The sequence below is a fragment of the Castor canadensis genome, chromosome 3, assembly GCF_047511655.1.
Source record: "Castor canadensis chromosome 3, mCasCan1.hap1v2, whole genome shotgun sequence".
NCBI classification, from domain to species: Eukaryota; Metazoa; Chordata; class Mammalia; order Rodentia; family Castoridae; genus Castor; species Castor canadensis.
Genome location: NC_133388.1, coordinates 7,203,702 through 7,217,851, shown reverse-complemented (window position 1 = coordinate 7,217,851; position 14,150 = coordinate 7,203,702). Strand labels below are relative to the sequence as shown.

Genomic DNA, 14,150 nt, shown 5'->3' with positions numbered 1-14,150 from the left:
ACCACGATCCTCCTGATCTCTGTCTCCCAAGTAGCTAAAATTACAGGCATGAGCTACCCAGCCAACCAAAGCTTTTTTTTTTTTTTTTTTGGCAGTACTGGGGTTTGGACTCAGGACCTATACCTTGAGCCACTCCACCAGCTCTTTGTGGTGTGTGTATGTGTGATGGGTATTTTTGAGATAGGGTCTCTCAAACTATTTTCCCAGCCTGGCTTCAAACCGAGATTTTCCTGATCTCTGCCTCCTGAGTTGCTAGGGTTGCAGGCATGAGCCACCAGTGTCCAGCATTGACCAAAGTTTTTTTAAGATAAGAAATAAAAGCCTTGGCTGGAGGCTCAAGTGGTGGAGTGTCTGCCTAGGAAGCACTAAGTCTCGTTCAAGCCCCACTTCCCACTTCCAAAAAAAAAAAAAAGAAAACAGGAATAGAGTCTCTAAGTTAGTTCCCACTAATCTTCCAATCCTTTGTGGTTACTCAACCCTGTCCTCTGGAGTCTAGCCTACCGTGTTTACTTACTAGTAGGTTTTCCAAAGTGCTTGCCTATGACCTCCATAGTGGCATATTTTAAAAATTTTCTCAGGTTTTAAAAACTTTGAATCATTTTACTCTTGGTTTTTTCCCCCTGTTGAAGGTATGACTCAGAATCCTATATGTGAACATTATAGATACTTGTTACGTAGAAAGTTTGAAATTTCCCTCTTTAAATATGATCATTTTTAGCAATTTGGTATATATTCCAGTTTTTAATATAGACATTAATTTTTTATTTAATAAAAAGAGACACATACAGGACACTGTGGTGATGTATCCTGGCCACGTTATCTGGGTCTTGTCACCTATAGATCTCACATTCAGTTAAAGGTTGCATCATCGTTTTCAGTGTACAGTGGCACCATAGTAAGGATAGGGGTTGCTTGGGTTTTTTTGTTTTTTGTTTGTTTTTGCTGTTACAAACAGATCTGTAGTAAACAGTCCTTCATTTTGTGTGCTTTTGTTAAGAATGTTACTGTAAGACAAAGTTATAAAAATGAAAGTCCTAGATTAAAGTGGGTGAATATTTAACATTATAACAGATATTGCTAAATCAGTTTAAAAGAAAACCAAAAAGCTGGTACCTACTTTTTATCCTACCAATGCAAATGTTTGTCCATTTTCATACACCCTTGCTATAGTGTATAGACACCTTTTGTCTTATCATCTTAGTCCTCTTTTGCCACTACAGCAAAATATCAGATGATATTTTATAAAGAAAAAAGAGTTGGGCATGCCTTTAAGTGGTAGAGCACCTATTTGTCTAGCAAGCTAGAGGCCCTGAGTTCAAACCCCAGTAGTAACAAAAAACAGAACAGAAAAAAAATTTCTCGACAGTTCTGGAAGCTGAGAAGTCCAAGATGAAAGGACTGCATTCCTCCTTTTATATTGAACCCCTCTCCTGTGATGACAGCTGAATCTGTTCTCTTCATTGTTTTGGCCTAAAGGCAGTTAAATTTCAGCATGGGTTTGAGAGGGAACAAACATTTAAACCATAACTGATGGGCAAAAGTAATAAAAACAAAGTTGCTTTTCCCTGATAATTACTTAGATGTATGATATTTTCATCATTTATAGTTTTCAGTGACACTGGGGTTTGAACTCAGTGCTTTGCAGCCCATCTCAAGCCTCTAAGCTATGCCTCAAGCCTCTGATTCTTTTTTTTCCCCCAGTACTGGGGTTTGAACTCAGGGCCTTGTGCTTACTAGGCAGGTTTTCTACCCCTTGAGCCATGCCTCCAGCCTTGACTCATTTTTTAAATGTTTCCTGATTACATCCTTTATCCATTTTTTTATGTTCATAATTAAAATCTTACATTTCAGTCTGATCTATTGTATAGTTTGTGATTTTTTTTTTTCTTTTTGTAGATTGGTACCACTTTAAACTGTTTATGATGCCTTTCGTTTTGTTTTTGAGACAAGGCCTCATTATGTAGCTCAAGCTGCCTGCATCACTGTATAGCCTAGGCTGGCTTGCAACTCACCATCATCCTGCCTCTAACTTCTGAGTGTTTGGGATTATAGGTAGATCCCATTTTGCCTGGCTTTTGGTGTCTTTTGCTTTGGAGAAGTTTTAAGTTTTTATGTAGCAAATTATTTCCATCTTTTTCTTTTTTTTGGTTGAGGGGGTGGTATCTTGCTGTTGGTGTGGTTAAGTCACCCTCCCTCTTTCTTTTTTCTTTTTTTTTTTTTTTGGCAGTACTGGGGTTTTGATCTTAGGGCCTCACACTTGCTAGGCAGGTTCTCCCCTGCTTGAGTCACTTCTCCAATCCTTTTTCCTCTGGTTATTTTGGAGGACTTTCGGTGCTGTTTGAGTTTGTTTTTGGCAGTATTAGGGTTTGAACTGAGGGCCTCACAGTTTCTAGGCAGGTGTTCTACCACTTGAGCCGCTCCACCAGCCCTTTCTTGTGTTGGGTTTTTTTCAAGGTAGGGTCTCTCAAACTATTTGTCTGGAACCTCAAACCATGACAATCCTCCTGACTGATCTCTACCTCCCAAGTAGCTAGGATTACAGGGGTGAGGCACTGGCACCTGGCTTAGTTTGATTTTTTGAGACAGAATCTTTGTAGCCCAGGGTGTAGTTGAACTCAAGCCCTTCCCTCCTCTGCTTCCCAAGTGCTGGGATTATAGGTATGTGTACCCATGCCTAGCTAAAATTACACATATTTTTTATTTTGGTGTTCAATTCTATGAAATTTAGCATATGTATAGATATGTTGCCATCATCGTAACATACTCCAAAAAATTCCTCCACACTGGCCCTTCATAGCTGCCCCTTCCCTGCCATAACCTCCAGTAACCACCTGTCTATTCTCTATCCCCATAGTGGTATTTTTTTTTTTAATATGGAGATGGGATCATACAGTATGTGATCCCATATGTGATGGGATCACATTCTCACTCAGCATCATGTCTTTGAAATTCATGTTGGTGGTTGTATATTTGGATAGTTCCTTCTTATTGCTGAGAATTCTGTTGTATGGCTGGACCACAGTTTGTTTCGACTCCCCCACTGAGGTACATTTGAGTTTCCAGGACTTGGCAGTTATGAGTAGAACCACTCTAAGCATTTTTAAGGGGGCCAGGGATTCTGGGGATCAATCTCCAGAGTCTTGTGCATGCTAGACAAGCATTCTACCACTTGAGCTCTATCCCCAGCCCTTTTGTTTTTATTTTGTTTGTGAGACAGTTTTGCCCCCACCTTTGCCCAGGCTGGCCTCAAACTCATTAACCTCCTGCCTCTGCCTTGCAGGTAGCTGGAAGTATAGGCCATCATGCCTGAGATTGGGCTACCATGACTGACCTTATTTTTGTTATATAATTTGTAAAAATTTTGTTAAGGATTAATAGTTGTCTTTTTTTTTTTTTAAACTTCCTTAGTTTCTATTATTTACTGCAAATTGATCCAAATATCTTGGAGTATCTATCCATAGTGTGTAATATATTAGTTTAAGAGAGAATTAATAGAGTCTGGGTATAGTGTATGCCTGTTATCCTAGCACCCATGAAGCAGGAGGATGTTAGTTCAAGGCCAGCCTGAGCTACATAGTGAGACCCTGTCTAAAAACCAAAAAGTAGAAATTAGGGACAGCAAGATAGGTCTTTCTAAGGCATAGAAAAATAGGATGGTTGCTACAAAGCGATGTTTCTGTGCTAATGGGAATAATCTTAACAAAAAGGGGGGCAGTGGTATCATGAAGAGATAGTGGGGGGGCGGTGAAAGGGGATGGTGGAGGCATTGGTCTTAGATAACAGGGACAGTCCTTCCATAGAAACAGGAGGATGGCAAGAGGTCTGATTTAGGTGCAGGTAAGGGGTTCCTTATGCTGGTGGGAGCTTGTAGAAATTATTTTCTGAGTGCAGGTTTTTCTTTCTCTCTCTTTTTTTTTTTTTTTTTTTTGTAAAATATAAAACCAGATCATCAGCTAAGACTGTGAGTTTTGATGAAATAGCATTAGAGATCCAAGATGGGTAAAATAATTACCAAACAGAAGAGTGAATACACTAGAGAAATACAGTATATTGTCAGGCAGCCTCCAGGCTTCCCTGAGGTTGGTGACCATGGATGAAAGTTAGCAGAGTTAGCTGTGTGCATGTCATTCTCCAGACACAGGCAGTTGACTGACTGTAGACAGGACAGTTGCAGAGTTGTGATTTTGTCACATAAAAATGAGAAATGGCCAGGCACTGGTAGCTCATACCTGTAATCTTAGCTATTCAGGAGGCAGAGATTAGGAGGATTGCAGTTCAAAGCCAGTCAGGGCAAATAGTTGGTGAGACCCTATCTTGAAAAACACTATTACAAAAAATTGGGCTGGTGGAGTGGCTCGAGGTGAAGGCCATGAGTTCAAGCCCAGTAGCACAAAGAAAAAAAAAACAGCGAGAAAGAAATGGAGGAAGGAGCAAGAAACATAAACATGGGCATGTTTATAATGAAATTATGGATTCAAGAAGTGGGAACTTGAGGGAAGAGGTGGACCACAAGAAGGTGGTGGGATCAATGGATCCTACTGTGCCAGACAGTGGTTAGAATATTGCACAGAGCAAGCAGGAAAAAGTAGGAGTTGGTTAGAGATCTGGGAAGCTCGACATTGAGGTCACAGAATGTTTTCAGAGATTGGTAATCGCAGATGGAGTATAACCATTAGGTGGCTTCAGGATGGAACTTTTTTTCTCCTTCCTGGAAATTTATCCTCTGTTTTTAGAAATTTCACAGCAAGGTCTTCATTCATTGTTCTCAGTGCTTATCAGATCATTTCAGTATGAGTTTTTGTGTTTCATTTGTGGAGAATCTCTTGTCTCCTAGAGACACACACACACACACACACACACTCTCTCTCTCTCTCTCTCTCTCTCTCTCTCTCTCTCTCTCTCTCTCTCTCTTTTTGTTTTTGTTTTTTGCAGTGCCATGGTTTGAAACCAGGACCTTGTTCATGCTAGGGAAGCACTCTTATCACTGAACTACACCCTGAAATTCTTACTTATCAGAGACTGGAACTCTTGAATGGAGCCTTGGTTTTTTTTGTTGTTTTTTTTTTTTTTTTTTTTAATGTGTTTTATTTTTAGTTTCAGGAAATTGTCTTTAATTTTATCTTGTAATTTTTCTGTGGGGCGTGTGAGGATATGACCCTTATACCCCAGGTCTGTCTTCTCTGCTGATTTTCATCTGTTTGTTACTGCTTTTGTAGCGTCCAGTTCTGGAATCATGGAATTCCATTTATTTTGTTGACTCCCTGAGGATAATAAAGGCTCCCCCACCCCCACTTTATAAAGTAGTTTTTGCTCTGTGCAAAAAAAATCTCTCCTTTTCTCTTTCCCCTCTCCCCTCTCTCATCTTTGGTTGTGGTTTGTCTGCGTTTTAAGGTGGAGCCCTACAAAGATACTTTGAAACTGTGTTTGCATGTACAGGGCATGTGGCCACTGAGCTTGCTGCCTATTGGGAGTTATTTGGTACTGTTATGGGGGAATCCCAGATATCTATGTTTAGGTCTTTCTCTGGGAACATTTGGTTTATCCAGGTAAGAATCCTCTTTTCTGCCTGGAGTGGGGGTGGCAGACAGCTGCTTGTCCCAGTCTGTGGTGGCAGTCTTGTCACTCAATTCTCTCTTTTCATCTCCATGGTTCACTCCTATTACCTGGTAGGACCATTGACCTTGAGTCCAAAGCCTTGTCTTTTTCCACAGAATAAGTTTCTAGCCTCTTAAGAACCAGTGGTTATTGGTGGGGTTAATGCTGCAAACATTCTCTGTAACTTTTGACCTGTGGTTAGCCCAGCCTTTCTTATACTTGAAGCCTCTGAGTCTGGGGCCTTTTCCCAGTGGTGCTGGACAGATCACATTGTCTCTCCATATAGTTTCCTGGGCTCTCCGTTCACTCTGTTAACAAAATTATTGACACAACTTTCTCTTTGTTGTCTTTTCAACTTGTACCTTCACTTCTATGTCCTGTTACTGTCAGTCCTCTGCATTTCACTGGATGGATCCTAATCTCTTCTCCTTTGTGACTTGTGCCTATAGTATATATAGGACACTCCAGAGAGGAGGGCGGGAGGATTAGGTCTTGAACCTCATTTCTCTCAGCCTCTAATGGTAAATACTAAATAATTTTTTTGTCAATTATAAGAAAGATAAAACTGTGATCCTGGGGTATGCTAAACTTCTTGAGCCTTCAAATAAGTGGTTATATATTTTACTCAGTTTTTTGATGGGCTTCACAGGAATAAAGAGAAAAAAACCCCACAGTCATAACATTTTGAATGCCATTTTCATTTTTGTATGTATGCCATTGTCATATGCATGTTTTTTCCACATATTTTTGGTCATGATCTTGAATCTTAGTTTTTTTCCCCCTCTGAATTTTAAGTAGTTTTCAGGGTTGCTTCATGATCATCATAATTATCCATCCATTTTGATAGTTATGTGCAATGCTATTGATAAAAACAGTTCTCAAACTTTTCTGTCTCAAAACTCCTTTAAACTTCCAAGTGCTTTCTCCCTCATATTCGGACATCAGATCAAGGGCAAACACAACAAGGGGATTGGACTTTGATCACATGATAAAGTGAGAGCACACTAAGGAGGTCTGAGGATAGGTAAGATACCCATAAAACTAGATTGCATTTGTTGCCCTCAATGCAGAGAAACTAATGCAGATACTTTAAAGCGACAGAGGCCAATAGGAGAAGGGGACCAGGAACTAGAGAAAAGGTTAGTTCAAGAAGAATTAATTTAGAAGGTAACACACATGTACAGGAAAGCAATGCGAGTCAACCCCCTTTATAGCTGTCCTTATCTCAACTAGCAAAAACCCTTGGTCCTTCCTATTATTGCTTATACTGTCTCTCCAACAAAATTAGAGATAAGGGCAAAATAGTTCCTGCCTGGTAACGAGGGGACTGGGGGACGGGGCAGGGGGGGGAAGAAATGACCCAAACGTATGCACATATGAATAAAAGAAAAAATTTTTTAAAAACTTCCAGGTGCCTTCATTTGTGTATAGGTTGTTGCTATTGATATTTACTATACTAGAAGGTAACATTAAGAAACTTAAAATATAATCACAGTTCTACTGCATGTTATTATAAAACATTTTTTGTGAGAAACAACTTTTCCAAAACAAATTGAAGAATGATATTGTTTGAATTTTTTTGCAAGTCTCTTTTCTGTCTGGTTTAATAAGTTAGGTTCTTAATATTTCCTTTGCATTCAAACTACTTGGGTAAGTTGTGTTGGCTGAAGTGTATGAAGAAATACGTGGCTAGAAAGAGAGGAGTTTCTTAATACTGTTTAGATTATTGTTGATTTTGCTCTTTGATGCTATGCCAAAACTCAGCAGGTAGGTAGTAGTTTCCTGAGGTAGAAGAGTCAGTGATTAATTGAATTTCTATTCAAAACAGCTATTCAGAGACTGACAAAAAGTTAATCCTCAGAACAGTTTGCTTCGACTGAAAAATTAGTATTAGCAGATACAACTCAAAGGTATCCGCTGATTAGCATGATTTTGCTACAGCCTGAGGTACAGCCTGAGTTTACCATGCAAACTCGGTTTCTACAAATTAACAATTATTGCATTACACACATGGGAAAACTTGTGTTGTTTTTGTTTTTTAGTGTGTTTGTTAATGATACTGGTTTTTGAACTGCAGGCCTCATGCTTGCTTGCTAGGCAGGCACTCTACCACTGAGCCACTCCACATATGTTTCTTTTTTGAGACAAGGTCCCAGTCCCAGCTGACCTCAAACTCATGATCTTCCTGCCTGTGCTGAGTGCTGGAATTACAAATGTACCACACGGGGACTGGAATTTTTTTTTTTTTTTTCCTTTTCAGAGTGGTATTAGGGATGAACTCAGGGCTTTGTACTTGGTAGGCAGGTGCTCCACCACTTGAGCCACAAACCCAACTCTTTTTGCTTTAGTTAATTTTTCAAATAAGGCTGTCAAGTTTTGCCTGGGCTGAACTGGACATCACTGTATGTATTTATACCTTCCATGCAGCTGGGATTACAACCTTGCAACACCATGCTTGGCTCTGGAAAAAAATTTTGTGGTAAAGTATACATAACAAAAGATACACAATTTTTAATTTTTTTTTTTTTTTGGCATTACTGAGGGTTTAACTGAGTGCCTCCTAACCATTTTTTAAGCATATAGTTTAGTAACATTATATACATTCACATTGCTGTGCAATCATTACCACCATCTGCTTTAGAACAGTCTTCATTTTTTGTGAATTTCATATTTGTAAATTTATCTACTCAGTAAAAGTTACTTTTCACCCCAAAATCATCCCTCACAATCCAGCAATAATTTCTGAACATACACAGCTGTGAAAAAATGTACACATCTTCAGCTCAAGGCCAGCAAGGTGATACTGCCTTTTTGTTTCAGCCTTCATACTGTGAGAAAATGCCTTTTTTACTATCTATTTAGTGCTATATTTTTCCCCATTTTTATGGATTTTTGTTGCTAATTTTCCTGCTTAATGCCATTCCCAGTCATAGTGCTGAGGGTGCTGTCTAGTCCTTAGTGCCAGGCTGTGATGTGCCTTGCAGAGGAAATGCATATGTCAGTTAAGCTTCACTCAGACATAAGTTATGATGCTGTGAGCTGTGAATTTTGTTGACCAACAAATACAGTATAGAAAGTCTTTAAAGAGATACTCCCATAAAACAAAACCAGGTCTTAGATACTGAGGCAGGAGGATCATGAATACAAGGTTAACCTGGCTAGATAGTGAGACTGTCTCAAAAAAAATCCAAAACAAAACAAAACAAAAACATGTTGTATATTGATCAGTTGGTGAAAATATAATCAAAGGGTTGCATTTTCATCACAGACCTTGTGTTTTCCCCTAGAAGCACCAGTTTAGTATTCACTAAGTTGGGTTCACAGCAACTTCATAGAATGTTACTGTCAATGATAAAAATTTACTATACCTCTCTCTCTTTATTTTAATTTTTTGGTGGGACTGGGGTTTGAACTCAGGGCCAAAGCAGGCGTTCTACCACTTGAGTCAGACAAAGCTCAGTCCATTTTTCTCTGGCTATTTTTTGGAGATGGTGGTCTCTCACAAACTATTTTCCTGGGCTGGCCTCAATCTGAGATTCTTATTCTCCCTATCTCAGCCTCCCTAGGATTATAGATGTGAGCTACTGGTGCCCTGTTGTACCTGTCTTGAAAGAAGAAGGTTAATAGTTTCTGGTATTTTCCCTTAACATCACATACATGAAAGATGGTGTTATGAAATATCATAGGCTTTTCTCATTTGTCCTGTGATTTTTTTTTTCTCTCTCTGTTAGTTTTTCAGAATGGAGCCCAAGGAAGGAAATTGAAAGTATTCTGTGTGTTGTTCATTGGTGAGTGAGTGCTGGACTTAGCTCAAGATGACTGAGAGGAGCATTAGCCTTTCCACTGTCATCTTCTATATACTACACAACAGAGTTATTTTCTCTGGACAGTTAAGTTTCTGCTTCCTGGAGCACTTTAAGCTTATCTTCCTAGAAATTGTTTGAAGTCGTTTGTCTACTAGTGGCATCTTTTCCATTCTCTTTGTCAATATGTCTTTATACTTCAGTGACCTTTCAGGTGAGAGAAGAGAGAGATGCATATGATGAGTATGCCATCTTTAACCAAACATCTTTACTGTGGTTATGGAAAAACTTGTCATTTAGTAATTTTTACTCAAGTTCTGTTCTACACAGTTTAAAGAATCTAGACTTGTTGCAAAAAAATAGTAGTGTTCTAGATGTCCCCATTTCCTAGTTTCTTAAGATGGCTACTTTTAATTTTTTAAACTGATTCTTTGGGTTTTATTTTCTTACCTATAATAACTTGCTTGTATTCCTGTTTAGGTATTAACTCTTGACTTTTTAAAAGCATCAATGACTTAAAAAAAAAAACAAAACTGTTAAGTGATCATGGCTCACACCTGTAATCCTAGCTACTCAGGAGGCAAAGATCAGGAGAGTCGAGGTTTGAAGCCACCTGGGGGAAATAGTTCAAAATTACCCACCCCATCCCCCCCCCCAAAAAAAAAAAAAAACGGGCAGTGGAGTGTCTAAAGTGATAGAGTTCCTGCCTAGCAAGTGTGAAGTCCTGAGTTCAAACCCCAGTACAACCAAAAAAATTAAATAAAAATAAACTCTACTGAAATGCCTGGCTTTTAAACATTGTACTAATGAAATCGTGCAGATTATTACTTTGTATCTATTGCTTTTACTTTATGCTTGTGACATTCTTGCATGTTATGTGTCATTTAAGTTTTAATTTGAAGTTTTATTTTGTAACCAGATGTTGTTGTTTGGCTTGGTCTTCAGCTACCATGGACTGAATCATATCCTCCACATTTGTATATTAAAGCCCTGACTTACAGTGTTACTGTGTTTGGTAATAGAGTCTTTAAAGAAGTTTGAGCCATGTATCAATAGGATTTGTATCTTTATTAAAAGAAACACCATAGAATTGGCTTTCTCCTCTGTGTGAGGACACAGTGAGATTGAGGACATAGTGAGACAGAAACTGTCTGCAAGGCAGGAATCCCTTTTCAGAACCAACCCTGTTGGTACCTTGATCATGGACTTTCAAATTCCAGATTTGTGAAAAAATAAATTTTTGTTGTTTAAGCCACCTAGTCTATTTGTCAGGGTGTATTTCGTCATAGCACCCTGAGTAGACTAATACACCATTCCTTAGGCTGTTCTGTCCCCTTAAGGAACTTGGAGGTTTTTGTTTGTTTGTTTTGCACCTGCTCTTTTAGTAGCTGTGGATGCTTTAACACCTTTCAAAGTCAGGAAACTTGAAGGAAGTACAAAATAAACATTTTTCTCCAAGGCTGCTGGGCCTATTCTGTTGAGTTGTGTGGGGAAGCTCTTCTCTTGCAAGAGCTGTCTTTATCCCTATTTTGTAATTTTCTGCTTTGTTTCTGGCATCGGTAGACAAATGGAATTCCCAGAACTTTACGTGGCAAGTGGCATGCACACTTTTTTCTCACCTATAAACCCCATTGGCTTTTGCTGTGACCCTTTTATCCCCCACCTTATACCATCTACAACTATGGGAATGAGAATGGGTAGTTTCCTCTCCAGTCTGAGGCACTGAAACAATAATGTCTCACAGTTGTCTTCTCTTAGTGACCTAAGAATCTCACCTGTCTCAGTTCTCCAGGCTCCAGATCTGGGCCTAGGTTAATTTGGTGGTTGAGTCATTCTAGCAGGGAGCAGGGAAAAAATGGGGATTAAGAACTTCACCTTTAGGCATCATTGGTTCACATACATTCATCATGTTAAATGATAGTGTTTCACTCTGGGAATACCATGACTTTGATAGAATGATTGTTTTCTGTAGTTTGGAAACCGAATCCAACATATTTGAAGTTTTTTTTTTTTTTTAACAGTCGTCTTTAAAATAGGAGGATATTGTGCATAACTAGAAATAACTAGTAATTGTGAGTCCAGTCATGAACCTAGAAACCAGGTCTCAAAAGATCAGAAGGAAGAGCAACAGGGCTAACCCTGTTTGGCCCAAAGAGGATGAAAACAGAATTGTGACCAGAAAAGAACAGTCTAGCTAAGGGGGTTTCTTTGCAATTGGGAGATCCAAGAATACAACATAAAATTACTTACAAAAATAGGGTTTGAAGAAAATGAATTAATTAAATTTTAAAATAATGTAAAAACTTAAAAGCCACATTGCTATCTGTTAAGACACCAGAAACCCTGTTTCTTCACTGTCCTATCTAATATATGTTTCCATGCTGATGCTGAGTGCTCAAGGCCTTGGATCAACTTAACAAACATTGAGTGATGTGCCTGTGCAGTGTGCTAGGCTGTAAAGATGAATAAGACAAGCTCCCCCCAATTAAGATATGCATAAGTAATCAGCGTTTGCCTATTCCAACAGCCAATATTTTCTTTTTTCTTATTAGTGTACTTTCCATTAAGAATTCTGACTACTTTTTTTCAAGCACATATGTTATTCATTTTCCATTTCTGATTTGCCTCATCACTGGGGTCAGAATCATAGGTGCCTTTGCTGTAGTATTCTCTGTAGCTCCTCTGAAGGTTAACAGGTCTATGAGGAATGGATAACATGAGAAGGTGGAGGCTTTAGACCCAGTTATAAGCATTTTTTTTTTAAAGTTTAGTATTAGCTGGTGGCTCAACCCTATAATCCTAGCTTCTTGGAAGGCTGAGATCAGGAGGATTGAGGATCGAGGCCAGCCCTGCTAAATAGTTCACAAGATCCCATCTCCAAAAATTACCAGAGCAAAATGAGCTGGAGGTATGGCTCAAGTGGTAGAGTGGCTGCTTTGCAAACATGAAGCCCTGAATTTAAACCTCAGTCCTGCCAAAAAGAAAAACAAAACAAACACACAATGTGCATAGGGGTGGCTATTACCAGCGTATGGTTTGGTAGGACCCCAGAAGCTTTTCTAAAATAATTTTGTTCTCTAATACTGTTTAAACATTTGCTTTTTTTTACTCTTGGTCACAAATGGAGAATGGAATTTTCCAGAGGACATGTGACATGTATCATAACATATTAAGTGCAGAAACCCATGAAAGTTTTGTTAAAACATGTTAATGAAATGGGCTTACTGTTATTTTGAAATGAATGGTTAATTGCTTATTTTTACAATTTCTCTGTTTTTATTTATAATGTGGCAAATATCCATAGATAAAACCCACAGTTGAGGTCATTAGTAACCCTTAATAGGTAAAGGAAACTAAAATAGTCCCCCATTTTGGATATTCATAGTCTATAGGAAAAAGAAAATTATTTTGTGCTGGGGATAAAATTCAGGGCCTTACCTGTGCTATGCGTGTGCTCTATCACTAGGCTATACCCCAACCCAGTATAAATCATTTTTATGCAGTACGTAATGAGCCTGCCAAATGCTGATTGAGGTTCATTTAGTAAATATTAGTAAAACTGATTTTTTTCCTTTTTCAAACGTGAGCATTGCACATAAATAGAAGCTGTACTTATTTCCATCATGTATCCTAGTGCTTTTTTTTTTTTTTTAATACTGTTTGGGGATATATTTACCTCTTTCTGAACAAAGGTTACCAGGTGACACATTTGTTGCCTCTGGACACAGTTCACATGGTTAAGCCACAGATTGGTCTTTCTTTAACTGCCTGAAGGGTTTTTCCATTGTTTGCCCAGTCTGATCTTGAACTCCTGGGCTCAAGCAATCCTCTCACCTTAACTTCATGAGTACTGGGGACTACAGGTGCATGCCACCTTGCCAGACCTTCTATTTTGTTTTGTTTGGTTTGGTTTTGGTTTTAGTTTTCATTAGTTTAATAGTTTTATAAGGGGTTTTATTGTGACATTTCCATACATGCGTATCATGTACCCTATTGGCAGGTGCTCGACTACTTGAGCCATTCCACCAACTCTCTATTTTTTTAAATCAAATGTTTTTAAAGTTTTCAGATTCAACACCAACCTTTGTAGACTTACTTAAACTGTCACTGTAGAGGTATTTGCCTCTATACTCTAGAGGTATATGCCTCTAGAGCATACTTCCTGCTTCAGGATCCCAGAGTCCCTTGAAATTAGTGTCAAAAATAGTGAGAAAGAGGGCTGGGGATATAGCTCAGTGTTAGAGTACTTGCCTAGTATGCATTAGGCTCTGGGTTCTAGTCCCCATTACCTTCTACCCAAAAAAGAAAAGAGATTTACTACATTGCGTATGTTTTTTGTTTGTTATTTTAATGTTTTTGGTGAGATTCGGATTTGAATTTAGGGCTTCCCACTTGCAAATCAGGCACTGTATCACTTGAGCCACAACTCTAGTACATTTTGATCTGATTATTTTGGAGATGGGGAGGGGGAATCCTCACAAACTGTTTGCTCAGACTGGCCTCAAACTGTGATCCTCCTGGTTTAAGCCTCCCAAGCAGCTAGGATTATAGGTGTGAGCCACCAGTGCCCAGCTGCATGTGGTTTAAAAGTGTTTTCATTTTATAATCTTTTCTGGGGGGTGTAGGAGGTGGAAAGGGAAAGTTAGAATTGCTTTTGTAGCCAGCTGAGTTTTAGATTCTAAAAGGTTTGCTTGTTTGCTTGCTATTTAGCAATGCCATATGTGTTGGCATTTACAAAACTATTACCAGTTA

The 14,150-nt window shown here is 38.8% G+C and overlaps 1 protein-coding gene across 12 annotated transcripts in view; it reads left to right on the top strand.

Moving 5' to 3' along the window:
- Positions 1-14,150, top strand: part of Mark3 (microtubule affinity regulating kinase 3) — a 119,578-nt gene that overhangs the window by 49,844 nt on the left and 55,584 nt on the right. For 3 of the 12 annotated variants that reach the window (XM_074067097.1, XM_074067094.1, XM_074067093.1), the window contains exon 2: positions 9,327-9,383. The exons of the other annotated variants lie outside the window; for them this stretch is intronic. The gene's annotated coding sequence lies outside the window, so the exon portion shown is untranslated. The remainder of the gene's footprint in view (positions 1-9,326; positions 9,384-14,150) is intronic. 12 annotated transcript variants of the gene reach the window in all.